The 17,972-nt window shown below is 33.2% G+C and overlaps 1 long non-coding RNA gene and 1 other non-coding gene across 2 annotated transcripts; both read right to left on the reverse strand.

Annotated features, from left to right (window-relative positions):
* Window positions 1-2,086: 2,086 nt before the first annotated feature.
* LOC110009299 (uncharacterized) lies at window positions 2,087-6,956 on the reverse strand. Its single transcript, XR_002284193.3, has 2 exons — window positions 6,818-6,956; window positions 2,087-4,713 (listed from the first exon to the last, which is right to left on the reverse strand). It is a non-coding gene; the product is annotated as an uncharacterized LOC110009299 (long non-coding RNA).
* Window positions 5,057-6,823, reverse strand: LOC105632419 (transcription termination factor MTERF4, chloroplastic). Its single transcript, XR_016320493.1, has one exon. It is a non-coding gene; the product is annotated as a transcription termination factor MTERF4, chloroplastic (transcript).
* Window positions 6,957-17,972: the final 11,016 nt, after the last annotated feature.

The following is a 17,972-nucleotide window of genomic DNA, read 5'->3' on the forward strand; positions in this document are numbered from 1 at the left end:
TTTTAAATATAAGCTAGTAGAATTATATATCTAATAGAAATTCTATTATTAATCCAAATATGAAATTCAGTTACCAATAAAATTAAATTTCTTAATTCATTAAAAAAGAAAAAATAAAGAAAAGTATTGGTATTTTTCATCTGTTTTGTATTATTTTGCAAATAAAATGAATTACATGTTTATTTATCCAAACATTGTGCAAGTGTTCAGTCAAAAAATTGGATAAAATCATACAAAACTATGAAAGTTTAGTTAAATGTTATATATATATATATATATAGAAAATTCATGCCTCCTAGCATAGAAATTATTAAAACATATTGTTGATTATTTCAGAAATTTTCAATTCAAATATTTAAGTTTTAAATGGCTAAATGCTTATATTTATAATTTAATTTTAAGAAGAAAACTTTTTAACTCCGTTGACTTATTTAGGTTCATAAGTTTTTCATGACCAAAGTGGTGTTTGGTTTAGCTTAGCTTGACAAGTTAATTAAATAGGCTTAATTATAAATTTAGTGTCGTAACTATCTAATTTTTTCTATTGTGGTGTCTCAACCGAAAACATTTGCAATCAAGTGTTTAAATTTCAAAAATATTTTCAATCAAGTGTCTTCATCCTATATGTTAAACCGAAAAAACAAATAGGATGGGAGGTGTTGCGCCAAACTGAATTTTTTGATGACATGAAAATGAAAGTTGAGTTGCCAATTGGCGATTAGTCACTGTCAGTAGACTGAAAAATGGGGATTAAGCCTTTCGGCCATTTGTGGAAGAAACAAGTGCTGTTTGCGCATATATCCAAGATGTTATGATAAACCTATATGACAGTATCAGCCACTTAGGGACTGTCATAGCATAATGGACGTACTGTGACAACTTGGTCAATATTAACCTAGAAATCACTACCCTGATCATTTTGCAAGCGATCGATCTGAGGATCTGGTCTACACTTGGGGGCATGGTCAATCTAAGACTAAGAAACGAACCACCAGATAGAACCGACTACTTGAAAATATAACGGTCAGAACCTAAGGTTTGTGGGACTTGGACCTTGACGATAGTCAACCTTGTGGACAGTTCTTGCTTATCCCAAAGAAAGCATTTTAAATATGCAGCCGAAGTATTAACAAAATAATTTGGTATAACAAGCCACCGATCTTAAAATGTATTTAGGGGCGATATCATGGGAGACCTCCAGATTAGAATATCTGGAAGTTCGACCAATACATGCCAATGATTTATCATCGGTCTAAGGATATAATGACTGATTTAAAATATTGATAGAAGATTGGTCCTAATAAGTGCAAGTGATTCAAGACTGAACGACAAAAATGGCTTAAAAAAAACCCAATAATATGTATTAGATTAAACGTGCATGGGTACAATAAGGAAAACATATTAAGATCTAAAAAAATTAATTTCGTAGTGCTATGAGATTTCCTACGACTGGAAGACCATCTCAACAAACCTAGCATCATTCCACTCAGTAGACTCAATAAACAAATAGCCTACGGATAAACAACCTAAATCTTTTGAAAACCCTTTTTGGATCATATACCTCCTCCTCTATGAATACAGTCAAAGCAACCTGATCCTTGGCTACTATATTTCTAGTCTTATTTGCATCAAGCGGCCAAACCTGAATTCATATACCTCAACCAAGCTACCTAAAAATGGCACTATACTTTTCAAGTGTAACGTACATATCCTCCATGCTAGCCCGAAACCCGAATATGTGGGGCAAACCTTAAGCAAAACTTGAAAATCATAAAGCCTGAATCCCAGACAAAATCTTAGGAAATCTCGATCAATTTTTACTCACATAAGAGTCAGAACGGGGAAATACCATATTATTCAAAGTTCATTCTCTCGATTATCTCAAGACTTCTATCCACAAACACATATAGAGGTTCTCACAGCATCCAATGATAAAAAAAGGAAAGTGCATTTGCATTCAAATTTATGAGCCATACATAGTGCATGCATACATGACATCATACTTTACCCCAAAGCTAGCAATGCAGGTAATAAGATCAACACTTGCCAAGTGGCTCAGAATTCTCATCAAGCCAAATCTAGAATCTTCTATGAAAGTCAAGCAATTCAGCATTGAAGATTATATCGTGTACAACTTATGTTCTATAGCCTTAGTTTTAAATTATCCACAAGCATAAAAGTGTATATAGTACGATCCTCTCCAAAAGTAACACTAGGACAAAGTGAGCACGAAAATCAGAATGGCCTCCAAAGAGAGTCAAAGAAACTCAAACTCAAATTGCCTCCATAGAGAGCCCAAAAATCTCATATTGAGCCCAAATCACAAGCAATCCACAACGGGCAAAGAAACTACAAGTATACAGGTAGAGAAAAAAGCTACTAATCAAACAAAGCAAAGATAAAGAGTCAAACCAAATAGGACGAGAAGTCAATCAAAAATAGCTCCAAAGGACACTCAAGTCCAAGGTGTTCAGGCAGAATCAGGTAAAAAAATGATACTTTTAGAAATTGACCAAAATCTGTAGGATTGACCTATATTTTAGAAACAGACTCAAAACTGAAAACAGAAGCTAAGACAAATCATAAATAAATATATATATATATATATATATATGTATATGTATATGTATATAGTTCACTGCTGTCGCTCCTGTTAAATTATTTTTGACAATCGCAATGGAGACACTGTGAACACGTAATTTTTACGCCCTTATGATATATGTATAAGTCATGAAAAATCAATCGGTCCAAGAGCGTTCAAATTGGATACGAACTAGACATAAAACCATTAAGAGTCAAAGAACTCACAGATAACCTCTCCATTAGTTTGGTTATAGATGGAATTTTTCAGCAACTCGAGTTGGATTCGAAGCTAAACATCGAAGCTGTCTAACGAGATATAGAAATCAAACTTAAAACAAGAAAGAACAAACAAAAATTGTGCGAGATAAACTCTAAAATTGAGCTATATAAAAAATGACAGTCCAAGTCCGAGTTTTTCATTTATCCCAAATTGTAAATCCATGAATTTCACCTTCCAACCTTCTCTTATACAAAGGAAAGCCTAACTTCATCTCAAAACACACTAAGAAAACTTAGGTTGAGTTATCATTAGAGTTTTCTTTTTTTTTTTTTTTTCCTCCCTCTTTTGAAATCTTATTGATTTCTTTCTACCTGAGTCTAGATCTTTTGCAATTCGGCTAAACTACTTAAACTTTTCTCCTTTTATCTAGAGGTAAGTTGAGTTGTTACTAGTCTTTTTTTTCTCTTTAAATTCGGTTTGATTTGACCCAACAGTCCACTTCTCAAAGCATCCAAGATGGAACTAAGATCTAGCCAAGCTCTTTCTCCTTCAAGATCAAAGAAGGCATAGCAAAGCGCCATTATCAAATTCATTAAAGCAAAGAACCATCATCAAGTTCATCTAGCTAAAAAACCTTCATCAAGAAGAAGGCAAAGGTAAAGTAACTCTAAATTGCATTCTCTTCTTCTCTTTTGAACCACTAGATAAACAGAAATCCAAAACATGATTAAAATCAACCCTCCATGTCACAATGGATGGTTCTGATTTCCATTCAAAAGCACATTCAGGTATCTTTGAATTTGACTCAAAATTACTCTCTCTCTATTATTTTGGGATTTTTATGTAAAATAAATTTTCTTTATTCGCTTTTATTTTATTTGTTTATAATTTATTTATATTTTGATTATTAATTAAAGTATTCTAATGGATCTTATATTATGATTCATAAAATTTATTTTCGTAAGTTATATTTTACACCTAAGCCAAACTCTCTTTTTACTTGAAACTGAAAATCTATTCTCCAAATCCACTTTGATTCAAGTTATTAGTGCATTTTCCATCGACAAGTATCTTTTGGAATCATTTTTAGGGTTCTTGTTAACTTTTCTTTCACGTAATAATTAAGGTGGCGACTCTTTGACAGAAATCAAAATTTTCAAAAATAAAAACGACAGTCGTTTTCATCCGTGAGTTCAATTCCAAATATTTAGTAGACCGGATGCAGTGCTGAGTGGGATCTCACTGACTGTGTTTGAGTTTTTGAGTAATAGAGTAGCATGATGTTGGCACAAGGCAAGAATCTCCACTCAATTTTGGAAATTTTCTAAAACAAATTAAATATAAATAACAATGTTTTGAAATATTGGCTAAAAACCCCAAGGAAAAAAATTTTTCATTTTCAAATGAAAAAATAGAGTTTTCTTTTTCCATAAGGAATGGAAAAATCAAATATTAAGAAGATAATATATGATCCTCGATTCAAAATCTATGAAGCAAATAAACAAGAATGGAACTGAATCAATCAAAAGGAAATAAACATGCATTCCTCCACCAAAGTTCTTTTCCTTTGGGGTTCATATTGATCATATCCTCATAAACGAGAATGCAAGAACTATAAGCCTGTAATTCCGATTTATTATAAGAAAAAGGAAAAGGAAAGAAAAGACAACAAAATTCCAATTACAGAAAATGTAGTATAACATTGTGCACAAAAACAATCATTGGATAACCAACAGAACTTGCAGATTCAGAAAAAGAAAAATCCAGAAGCTTAAAGTCCAACCCATTGACGCTTTCAATCAAGAAAGAGCAAAAACAGTTCAAACAGAACTATAATCCCTTTTGAAATGTTCTCTCATATCCCAACCGTACACCATTGTCTTTAACAGTTCAAATTTGCACCAACAGATCTTGGGTTTCAAAAATAAAACAGAATTTTGAGATTGAAAAGACTTTGAGCTCCAAAGCATACATTTAGCCAAGAAAATTAATTTTGTCCAGAAATCTCATTAAAATTCAAATAAACAAGCCTTTCTACATTCATATGATTTTTTTTTTTTCTTTTTGGTTTGGTGAGATTTCTAATAGATATTAATATTCACATAAACTGTAAGAGAAAAATTGTAGCATGGCTTGACCAACAATATTGAGGCAATCTTTGTGAGATGTATAGCAGTTATAATTAACAAATAAAAAAAAATGATCTGTCAAAAAAATTGAAAAATAACAGGAAGAAAGAATGATAGCCCAATATTTGATGCCAAAATTAGTGATTTAATATAAATATCAATACGTTTCTTTGATCTAACTCACAAATTATTTTAGAGAAACAGTTCGCCTGTAAACTACTTCATCATCACTTTCCTCTTCCTCATCTGATACAACCTCATACCCTGGTAAATCTAACTTCCCACCCATAGCGAAAGATGGACCGAGACTCTCTGTTTCAATATAATCACCTTGCAATCTTTCCTCAAATCTCTGGTCACTACAATTGAGGAACCAATTCAATGAGCATCTGATCCCCTTGTTTTGCAGCCTCTGGTACCTTGGCTTTATTCTGGATTCTAGACTATAGGTAAAATATTCAGGGAAATCCACGAGCTCTTTCAATGGCCTCCCCATTTCACTCTTGTAAAAGTAATAGCTATTCTTCATAAGTGGAACTCTCAATGCAACTAACTGTGGACATTTTACTATCATTTTTGCTACATCCTCGAATGGGATTCCTCGGCCCAAAAGGAATTCAACAGGTTTTATGATCACATTTTGATTAAGACTAACAATCTGCGGCATTTTCTCTATCACTTGTGAAAACCCTTCAGGATTGATCTTGAGCTTCAAGCTGAAGAAGTACTGCTGTGAAGATAACTTAGCTTTCAAAGGCAATCCAAGAATTTGTGGATATTGTGCTATAACTGAAGGAAGTGATTCCTTACTGATTCCAAAACTAATTAAACAGTCCACATTCGGCTTAACAATCTCTTCAAGATCATATCCAAGTAAATAAGCCCTCTTCTCCATCATCCTTGCCACTATTTTCTTTGGCAAACCCAAAGACACCAAATAATCAACAAGTGGCTTAATCATAGTCCCTACTCTCATCCCTAAAAAGTAAGGATATTGTGTCACCATTGGGCCAATATCTCTAGGATTAACACCAATGCTTACAAGATAAGCCACAGAAGTACTCATAGTCCCTTCAAGCTTGAATCCGAGAAGCTCGGGATACTTTTGCAAAACAAACCCAATATCCTGTTTCTCCACATCTAGCCCACGAAGAAACTTAACAACTGGCATAAGCTCAACAACAACACTAGCGTGCAACACTTGTGGATAATGCTTAATGAACTCCCCAAGTTTTGACCTACTAACGCCAATCTTTTCCAGATAACCTAACACAGGTATCATATTTTTCCTCACACTACATCCTAACATCAAAGGGTACTCATTAATATCATCAATGGTTAATCCTAACTTCTGCAAGAACTCAACACGCCCCTTCATCACCTCCACAGTAGATGGAAGCTCTAAGCTTTCTAATTCATCAGGAATTATCCCCAAAGACTTAAGGTAATCACATATAATAACACGATTAACAAGCTTTTCCCTTTTGCCTTGGACCACACCCCAAGTGACCGAAGGCATCTCATATTCAGGGAACTTTGAAGTCTGTGTTGAAAATGAAGCACCGATTTTCAAAACCCTAAAAGGATTTTCTAATTGAAGGTTTCTGGGACATGGGTTTTCGGGGTTTTTGATTAAAGACGATAATGAAGCGGATTTTGTGGAAAGTTGTGGAGCAACGGGATTGATTAATAAAGTTAATAAATTTCTTCTTCTATGCAAAGATAAACCCATGTTATCTAAAATCGAATCAAAAATGAAAGATGGCTAAAGTGGTGCACAGAAAAGAAAACTGAATTGAAGTTAATACGAGCAAGAATCTAGTTGTGTTCATTCTTTTTGTAGACTTTCTTGTATGCAAATAAAAAAGGAGGAGGGAGGACTAACCGCATTCTGTAGAACTCTTGAAGTCGCCAACGGACAGCAAATCCCTAACAAAAACCGGAACCTTTAAAATTAATCTCCCTATCTAATCGTTAAGTATTTGTCTGGAATTTCATGAAAACCTAAACTATGTCAGACTATTAAAAACGACAAACACAAACTAAAATTCAAAAAAAAAAAAAAAAGGTAAATAAAACAAGGGAAATTATTATTTAGTTCCTCGGGTTTTACATAATTATCTAAATAATCCCCGACGTTTAATATAATATATAATTAATCTCTGACATTTTACTCCGTCTAATTAAAAGGTCCTTCCGTAAAAAAACTTGGTGTTTTACCGTTAAAATCAGTTAAAAACAAAGAGAGACATTTTATAAGGACACATTATGCCCTTATTGAACTGTGCATGAAAATAAAGGAGATTTGACCATATTTTATTCTTCCAAAATGTAGAGAGGGGAACAGAGAGGGGAAAACACCCAAACCCAAAATAGGATTTGCAGGTAACTAGAGAAAGATAGCCTACATGTCTTCTTCAAGCGCAGCCGATGGAGCATGGGAAGGAAGGTATGTGAATATGTATTGCAAGTGTGGGAAAAAAGCAGGCATTAGGATCTCAGAGACACAAAAAAACAAAAATCGAATGTATTATTACTGTATTGAAAATGCATGCGAGTCTTTCCTTGGATGGTGTAAAGCTATAGATTCATCAGATCGATCTCAAGGAAGCGATTTGGAAATGAGGCAAAGAAGTGTAGCTATTGACTTGTTTGAATTGAAGGAAGAGATGTTGTATCTGAAGAGGGAGATGATGAAAATGTACAATGAGATTATGACGATTGGAGGAAAAAGGAAGTGCTTGGAGTTGGAGATTGGCAGCTTGAAGAAGTTGATTTTCATATGCTTGATGGCTATCATGATGCTTTTCACCTTACTTGTAATTTTGCTCTACAAGGGTAACTAAGGATTGTGATTTTTTTTTTTTTTTTTTTTTTTGTATTTAGGGTAGTTTGGTTAGTTTTTGTAGTTTTTGTAGTGGGATGTGTTAATGTGGTGGGTTAATTGTTGAATGTTAGTGACTCAAGTGGGCACATCCAATTTGCAGATGATTTGAATGTAATATAATTTCTATAATAAAATGTGTACTTATTAACTTCAAAGTCGTTTGGTGTTAAGTATAGCAACTGCAAAGCAAAAATAATATAGAATATTTTTCTAGTTGTAAATATTTCCAATACAGAAAAGACAAAAGACAAAAACATGTTACATAATGTGCATTACAAAAAAATAAGAATTCAAAATTGGCTCCCATGCAGAAGAGTGGTTACAAATAGTTCCATTGTCATTAGTCAAATGTTTTCAATTCACAAAAGACAAAAACAACGTATTTACATAATGTGCATAACAAGAAAGAACTCAAATCAAACTTGGTCCACATGCAATGGAGTGTTTTCTATAACACACTTGCGTGTTTGCTGTTAAGAAAAAGACAAACATAAAGAGGAAAAAAAAGTGAAACATTTGTTCCTGTTCTTGCTAGAAAATCAAAAGATTCGTTATTCTCCCTAACTGTGCAATATGTTCTCAGCAGCAGCACCTGTTCCCACAAAATGCACATAGCAAGATCTCCATACTGCAACATGTGAAGCCCAAAATACCATCTGCAACACCTCAACAACCCAAAAGAACATCTGCATCATATGAGTCCACAAAAAACCATCTTCAACATTTGAACAAAAAAATCAAGTCTGCAACATATCAACAAAGAACAAAAAATGTCTATTCAAGACATAGGAGCTCCTCTCCCTCTCAAACTAGAAGCTCCTCTCCCTCTCAAACCAGAAGCACCTCTCCCTCTCAAACCAGAAGGACCTCTCCATCTCAAATCAGAAGCACCTCTCCCTCTCAAAGCAGAAGCACCTCTCTCCCTTGTTGCAGCAACACCTCTCCCTTTGGAACCAATAACACCTCTTCCCATAGCAACAGCAGCACCTCTTTCCACAATAGCAGCAGATCCAGATATTTTTTTTTCCTCCTCTTTGTACAAGTTGTTTGTTCCTCTAATAAAACAAATGGCACGTACATTTAAAAACAACATACTATAAAAAAATATAGTAAGTATTCAGATTGCAAAAGTGAATCTGACTTGAGATATGGCTGGTGGGGCTTGCTCGTATGTTCTTTTATTATGGCCAAGTTGCTTGCATGTCACACACCTAACTGTCCAAGATCTTTTTGCTGTGCTTGGATGAGCTTCTTCCTCTTGAAGTATTCTCCTTTCTTTTGGTCTACCAGGCTTCTTTTTAACATTTGGAGGCTTTAGGACTGGAAATTCAATTTGGGGTGGGATGACTGACTCCTTTATAGGCCTTTATATACTTCTCTATTGTGAAATACTCATGACAAAAGTCTTCAAGATTGAGTCTCATGTATCCAAGTGCAATCCAAGCATGTTTACATGGAAGACCTGAAATGTCCCAATAATTGCAGGTGCAAGTCCTTTTCCCAATGTCAACAGCAAAAGCCACAGGCCTCTCTCTTACCTCAAACTCATTATTGTTACTTGGTAGTATCTTGCATTGTCTAGATTCTTTTATCAATATGTTCAATGCACTCTTGCATTTTGGAGTTACTCTCCCTTCCCAAGTAGTAGCCATTGCAAACCTTTTATGAAGCCTAACCATACATTTCTACCTAATAGAGTCTATTAGCTCAACAATTGGATTGTTCCTCTAGTTTCCAAGCCAGCTGTTGAAACTCTCTCTTATGTTATTTGTCACATCAATGCTAGCTGCTAGATGAAAGGCATATCTAGTCCAATGTGAAAGAGGAATATCCAGTAACCATTTTGCAGCCCTTCCCTCATTCTTAGCCTCAACATTCTTCATATGCTACTTAAATGCATAACTATGGCTAGACTTAGCTGCCATCCAAAATTCCTTCCTCAACATCACCCCTGGAAATTGCTTCTTGAAGTTCATTAACAAATATTGACAACAATATATGTGGATTGAACATTCAAACTGTGTCCTTACAGCATCAAGCAATCCCTATGTTCAAAAAGAATTCAACATCATTAGCTAAATAGTTGAAAGTGAATTATGAAATACTTTGGAGTAAGTTACCTTTTGTCTGTCTGAAATGAATGTCCATGGCTTTGAATCACATCTCGGTCCAATGCATTGTCTAAAACAGTCAAGGAAGAAGGTCTATGTTGCAGTGCATTCATTTTGAACAATTTCAAAAGCTAGTGGGAACACCCCTTTATTCCCATCTAGTGTAACAGCACTCAGTAAACATCCTCCAAAAGGGCCCTTGAGGAAGCATCCATCCAATCCAATGAGAGGCCTACATCCCTCCAAAAATCCCACTTTCATTGCTTCAAAACATATGAAAATGGAGCTAAAGACAAGTGGCTCATCCAAATTGTTCCTTGGCATTAATTCAAATTTTATGAAGGTTCCAAGGTTTGACATTTGAAGTTGTGCAATGTATTCATGCAACTTATTGTAGCTCACAACGTGTGAACCTGCAACTTGCTCTCTAGCAGCTGTCCTTGCCTTATGAAGCTGCCAATATTGAGTCTCAATGCCCCATTTTCCCTTCAACTCAACTTGCATTAAAGCATAGCTCATTCCTGGATCAGCAGCCAATTGAGATTCCAATTTCTTCTTCAACCACTTTGTTGTTGCATTTGGATTCTTGTTGTTTAATGGCCTCGTGCATGTATGCTCAGGTTGTAGGGTTTTTACTACAAAAGTGACTAAGTCTGGAGCCACACTAGCATAGAACCTAAATGTGCAGCCCTTCCCCTTATGTTTTGCTGTCACTCTTCTACTATCATTCTTAATCATCCTTATTATGAACCCTCCCCTAATAGCATAATCCCTTAAAGCTTCCCTAGAACTATCAACACTTAAAGAATGCATGTCCAACTCTGAATTCAATATCACCTTCAACTGGTGTTTCAAATATATTGTCATATATTTTCTTCCAAGGATCGCGTGTTTTCTTTTTAACTCTTCTCCTTCTTGGTGCATCAACCTCCATGTCACTACTTGCAGCTGACTGTTCCTTGTTAGTATCAACATCATTGAGACCAGCATCAACATCATTATTGAAGTCAACTTCCTCTTCTGGATCTGTTTCCATTGCCTCAAGTGTTTCAGATTCACTACTCTCATCTTCAGTATCAGAAAAGACATAGTCATCATTTGTGGACTGGCTATCAACAACAGTTTCTGTTTCTCCCCCCTCCCCCTCCAATGGTTGTTCTTGTTGTACACTATCTCTAAAGCTGTAAGAGGCTCCAACTGCAATTGCTCTTTTCCCCTTCCTATTGTCCCTATTCACATTTGCCTCATGAACATTTGCCCTGCCTCTACATCGCCCTCTCCCCCTCCCTTTGCCCTGCCTAACTCGTTTACATAGCCTGAATACTTAGTGTCGTCAACCAGCACAATATCCCACATCTGTGATCTTATCAAAATTTCTGCCCCCTTCCCCCTACCACTACCTGTACCCTCTGTATTTCCAATCCCACCACCTACATTTTCTTGCTCAATAATGATCACATCTCTAAAATCCCCACTTATCTCAGTTTGTGACCCAATATTACTTTCTGCCTCCCCAACACCATTGCCTAAAACTTTCCTATTAGGCTGCAAATTTTCATGATGTAAACCCATATTATCTGCCACCTGACTGTGGAACACATTTGGCATAACAACACTCGGTTCACCTTGCTTCCTAAATAAATTCAGTTCAATATAAGCAGTGTCCTTGAATCTTTCAAACATTAAAGTCACGTCTCCATCGTTTTCTATTCTATAATTTTCAGAACATGTAATATCCACATTCCCATCTTTTATCTTGTGAACTTTGCATACGTTTTGTAAGAGAACAATGTAACTCATTCTTTCAGGTTGTGCATCATACAAATACACTGTATCCCTTTTATATATGACCCCAATAGTGTAACTTTCAGGCAAAGCCATCAAATTCAAGCTTTCCTACATTGTAATTTAACACATGTGTTATAAAAAAAGCATTACCGTCTGCAAAAACCCTAAATACATTATCATTATACAAAAAAGAACTCATAACGATGCTAAAGCATTTCATTATACCAAAAATCATCATCATAAACATCCTCAATAATATTGATTTTCAATTTTTTTCAAGCAAAAACTGAAATGGGTCTCAGTTATTGGTATTTACCTCAAAATGAAGCTTCAAGATTGTGATTCCACGCAAACGAAGCACTACATGCTACGACCACTCATTTCGTCTCGTCAAGAAACATCATTTTCTTCAACAATTCTTCAACACTTGCACTGGAGATGAAGACGTTTTTTGAGTGAGAGAGCAATCGTTGGGAGAATAGCGGTCTGACTTTTCGTTTCCCTCACTTGGAAGGTCATACTGGTCCACGTCAGCAAGGGAGGGGTGTTTTAGTATTTTAGTCTTCAATTAACGGCAAAACCTGAGGGACTAATTAGATGGAGTAAAATATCGGGGACTAGTTATATATTATATTAAACGTCGGGGATTACTTAGATAAATATGTAAAATCTGAGGGACTAAATAATAATTTTCCCATAGAACAAATAAAATAGAAATATATATGGCTAAATTCTGTTGTGAAAAAAATGGGTGGTTAAATGATAGGCCAACAAGAATGGACAAGTGCACTTATTAATAGGAGTGGCCATGATTTCGAACCGTCGGTTTCGGTTCTGAAACTGACTGTTCTAATTTCAAAAAATTTGGAACCAGAACCGAACTAGAAATTGACAGTTTCAGTTATAGTTTGGAACCGAAGTGTTATAGTTCTGGTTTCGATTCCTTAGCGGTTTTAAAATTGACAGTTCCGACCGGTTTGTCTGCGAATCGCATAATTGTAAAATAAAAAAGTAGAGAACATTTTTTCTTCAAAATTTAAAATTTAAAAATTTATGAAATAATTTCTAAAAAAAAAATATCCTTAAAAAATTAAAAAATGCTTGAACTTAATTTATTTAAAAAAAAAAACTTGAACTTAATTTATTTTTAAAAAGAAAAGTCTTCAACTTAATTTTTTTTTTTAAAGTTGAATTTTTTTTTAAAAAGGGGCTTGAACTTAATATTTTTTTCAAAAATTAAGTTGCCTACATATCCTATTGGGGTTTAGAGGAATCAAAGCGTACGTAGTTTCTACTTACCTTGTACCAATTTCACCCCTTTTACTTTAGTCGCTATTTTAACCACCGATTGATTTTCCCGTTGAGGACCCATCGTAAAGATCATATAAATCTTCATTTTCTTTGATATTCTCTTGTGCTCTTAATTTGGCCTTGCTCTAAACATCCACACGTGATTGTGCTTTTAGTGAATCGGGTGTCATACTAGAAATGCACTTAGTTCGGCCTTTAGTGCTCTTAGTTCGGCCTTGACTAAAAGCTTATTCAACCGCAGCAGTGGAGACCGAAAATGCTAAAACTTGTTTGCAATTAGTGAAAGAGTTGGGAATGTATTGGTGGACGACTCTAGCAATATAGAATTAGGAAATTATTATCTGCAAAACTATCACCAAAGTCGAAAAGAAGTGATAAGATAATTATCAAGTTCGAGAAAAGAACCGGATCCCCTAAGTCTTTTTTATCTTTGTAATAATATACATTTAGCAATACCAACACTTACCTTTTCAATTGGGAATAATTGATTATTAAATTGAGAAGAATTAGAAAAAGTCGATGAACTAGAATATTCAACAAATTCAGTATATAATTCTATAATATTTTTTTCTAACGTCATGCAATACTACATTTATATTAACACTATCTTTTATATCAAGATTTAATATTTCATAATAAGTCTAATATTTCATAATAAGTCAAATATTCAGATAAAATTTCAAATTTACATTTAGGATCAAATATATAAGCAACAAGATAATGGGGTGGTATATTTTTAAAATAAGATAATCATTTTTTTTTTGTTGATAAAACACAATTTTGTAATAAATCATCATTTCAAATTCTTGAAGTGCACTAACAATATTAATGCATATTGGCAAAAACAAATGAGATTTGGGATAATAAACTCCACTAAATTTATATTTAACATCATTAAAAAATTTTAAAATATCCAAAATTTTGGCACAAATATCCCAATTTTGTGGATATAAATTAATTTCTTTAATATTGTTAGTAATAAAAATGCACAATAATTCATTATATGAAAAAGGCTCATTTAATATTTCATATGTTGAATTCCAATGAGTTGGGACATCTCTTGAAAAACTTTTTGGTCTTTTTTTATTTTACTTACAAAATTTAGCCCAACTTTTCATCATTTGGGAATGTCCCTATAAATATGAAATAGCTTTTCTAATTGGAGAAATAAAACATTCAAGAACTTTTAAACCATCTTATACACATAAATTTAAAACATTGCATACACATCTAATATGAAAAAATTTTTCACCAACATTTGGTTCACAAATTGATTTAAGTTTAATAATTGATTTAGTGTTAGCAGTAGCATTATCAAATGAAATTGAAAAAATTTTTTTTGTCAATTTATATTCATCTAAAATTGAAAGAATCATTCTATAAATATTATTTACAGTATGTTTATCATCAAAAATACGAAATGCAATAATTCTTTTTTGAATTTTCCAATCATCGTCAATCCAATGACATGTAATACCTGTATAAGAATGCATTTGCCAGTGATCACTCCAAATATCACAACAAATTGAAATATGAATTTTTATTTCAGAAAATAAAAATTCTAACTGTTTTTTTCCTTTTTTATATAAAGAAATAATAGTTCGTTTTACAGTATTTCTTGGCACTCTTTCAGTAGAAAGATTTAAAGCTTTTTGTTAATATTGATTAAACCCTATTTTTTCACCAAAACTAAAAGATAAATGTTCTATAGAAATCATTTTAGCTAATTCTTTTTTTTTCAAAATATTGAAATAAAGAAAGGTTAGAAGATGCGTACTCGAAAATTTGTGTTTAAGACCGATCAACTCCTATTTTTGTTGGACGTTTTGTCTCCAAATGCTTCTAAAATGATCCATAACTGTCTGCTTGTTTGTATTTGTAAAATGTTCCACAATAATTGCTGATAGGCTTTTTCACAAGTGTATGAAATCACAACAAGTAATAAAGAATGAGTAGAGTATCGTTCCCACGAGAATTATATACCAAGTACCAAAATTGTGTTAACTTACAATTATTTAGACAATGATAAGGAGAATTATTTTAAGAAATTAAATTTAAAAAATAAAAGAGAACAAAAAGAATGAAGCAAGACAATTTGATAAAAAGAAATCAAGGATTAAAAGCAACTAGGGATTTTGATTTCACTTAATTCTATCCAATTTATTTTATTAGTTTGATAATCAATTTTAATTGTTCAAGTAGGGAAAACAACCCTACAATTGCTAACAAGCTCTCCCGATGTATTGTTAGCTATTTTAATCCAGTCTAATTATCTATCTTCCAATAGTGCAATCAAATATGAATTAAATCATTAAGTTTTATGATTTTTTTTTAATTCATAACCTAAGGTCGTTAACTTATGAAAACCCCCATGAGGCAAACCATATAGCTTCCGCATCAAGTTATTATTCTCATGTAATTTATTACCTTTTTCATATAAAAAATCTTTCTTCCGATAGTGATTAATGAAATGAATCAATCCAGGGTAGAAACTCTGCCTGGAAGCATTAAATTCAATAATAAATTATACTTTGAACAAAGAAAAGCAAATCTAATATTAGAAATTGGAATAGAAATTAAGGTGCATCAAATCCTTAGTATGAGAGTTTAGTTCGACATAGTAATTAAATAAAATCAATTAAGCTTGTCAATAATCCCATAAAGAATAATAAACAAAAAGAGAGTTTAGAAATAAAAATTAGTCAACAATTGGCTTGAGCGGCTTCCTTGAATCTTGCACCAACTTGAATACTTGAAGTCTTAAAGAGAGAGAAAATTATGTAGAAAACATAAAACAAGAGATCCTCCACAATAAATGGATTAGACCCTTTATATAGACTTCTTAGGGAAACTCCGACTTTATTTAGGAAACAGAATCTTTAATGAGGAAGAAATCGTTTGGGGTAGGAGACTGATTAGGCTTTGTATTTCTTCCAAATTAGGATTCTCCCAGTGACTTGATAGATTTTAAGTTTGATTGGCACGTGAGAAACATTTTGTGCACATTCATGGAGGCGATACGGGCTAGAACTAACATTTTTGCCCCAATGCAAAATCTAGTCTTCAGCACGGGCATGCTTTCTCGCACGGGCTGCGCGTGCTAAGCTCTGAATCTTTAAGTGGTTGCAGCATGGGCCATGCTTGGATGAGCACGTTTAGAGATCGACAGCTACTTGTGGCATGGGCGTGTTCTCTAGCACGGCTGGGGCATGCTAGCCTCTGAACCTCCATTGAATTGAACACAGCACAGGGGTGCTGGATGACACGCCCAGGGCGTGTCAGCCTTTTGCTTTGGTACTCTTTTCTGTAAAAAATGCTACAAAAATTCTCCACGATCAAGTGAAATGTAATTCGAGGAAGCTTTAAACAAAAACATAAATAAAACTAAATAAAAACTAATTAAAATAATAAAAATTACTAAAAATCCTAATGAAAACTATATTAAAAATACTATAAGAATAACATCTATCAAAATTCTCCAAACTTAAACCATTGCTTATCCTCAAGCAACAAAACTAAAAACAAAAGAAAAACAAAAGCTAAAAAAACTAACAAGCTAGCTTAATATGATTGGGGGTAATTATTCACAATTTAAAAAAAAATATCAAAAATTATTAACCTGAGAATAAATCAAGTGTTTCCTATGCTAATTATATTCTAGCAAAAATTCAATTTTCAACAAAACACATTCCTTAATTTAAACATAAGTTAATAAGATTTTCAATACCAATAATTATTCAACCTATGACAAATAGAATAAGACTTTTCACAAAAATTATTTAACCTATAAATAAGATGTTTAAGAATAATTCCAACTTTCCCATAGGCAAAATTAGTAATCCCTTCTCCACAATTGAAATGCACACAATTAGAAAGATCAAAAGGTCTTTATTTAGGTTGTAATGGGTTTTAGGGTATACTTTGGCTAAACAAGGGAAAGGATAAAAGGATAGACAAAAGGCACAAAGAATGCATAATCTCAAGATTTTCATTACATCAAAACAAATTTTTATTTGTAAAGGGAGATTAACTTGAAGTTCTTCACTGGCTCAAAATTAGAGATACTTTGGCAAGGTCTCTTCATAATACTTTGATAATTTCTTTCTTGCTTCAATTCCCCAAACTTGAATTCTTGATTGATTGCTTCTTTTATGGGGTGTTTTCTCTTTGAGTTTTCTAATTGCTCCATTTGCTTGTATTAATAAAAAAAAAATTTCCTTTTATTGCTATGTTTTAATAAAATTATCCTTCAATTATACATTATTGCACTTAGGGTAAGAATTTAAATTGGTTTAATGGCTAGGCTTAATAAGGATGAACGAGAAAAATTTTGGTTATAGGCTTCAAATTAGTTGCAAAGGTCATAATTTAACTTAGGTGGCCTAGGCTAAATATGGAATTCATCAAAGAATGCCTAAATCATCTCTTTCCAAATGTGAACATTTAAAATTTTGCCTCAAAGGGAATTCTAATTTGTTTTAAGAGTGCCAAGGTTAAATAAATTTTTGAGTAAAACATACCTATATACCATAAAATTCATAAAAATCAGTGTTCATGATCTTAAAAACAAATGGCTAAATCAAAGAATCATGTTAATTAAAAATTTAAATTAAAGCTTAAACATACTAGACTGGAAAATAACTAAATTTATCACAAGTTACTAAATTATGATAATTTTCAAGCTTGCTCAAAATTATTCCAACCATATTAAGCTAATGAAACAAATAAAACTAAAATTTTCTTTCTCCCAACTTAATCTAAAAATTAATTCCCCAATCTTATCATATTAGCAAGAATGTAGCAAAAGAATATGAGAGCTGAGAGACCATTACAACCATTGTATTGAAAAATACAATATAAATCAAGGAAAAGATATGATAAGAGCTAGGCATCAGAAATTGTCAAAGCTACGAAGAAGAAATACTAAAAACACAGCACGTAAT

This window comes from Jatropha curcas, chromosome 4 (genome assembly GCF_041381405.1).
Source record: "Jatropha curcas cultivar XTBG-Jc1 chromosome 4, XTBG_Jcur_1.0, whole genome shotgun sequence".
NCBI classification, from domain to species: domain Eukaryota; kingdom Viridiplantae; phylum Streptophyta; class Magnoliopsida; order Malpighiales; family Euphorbiaceae; genus Jatropha; species Jatropha curcas.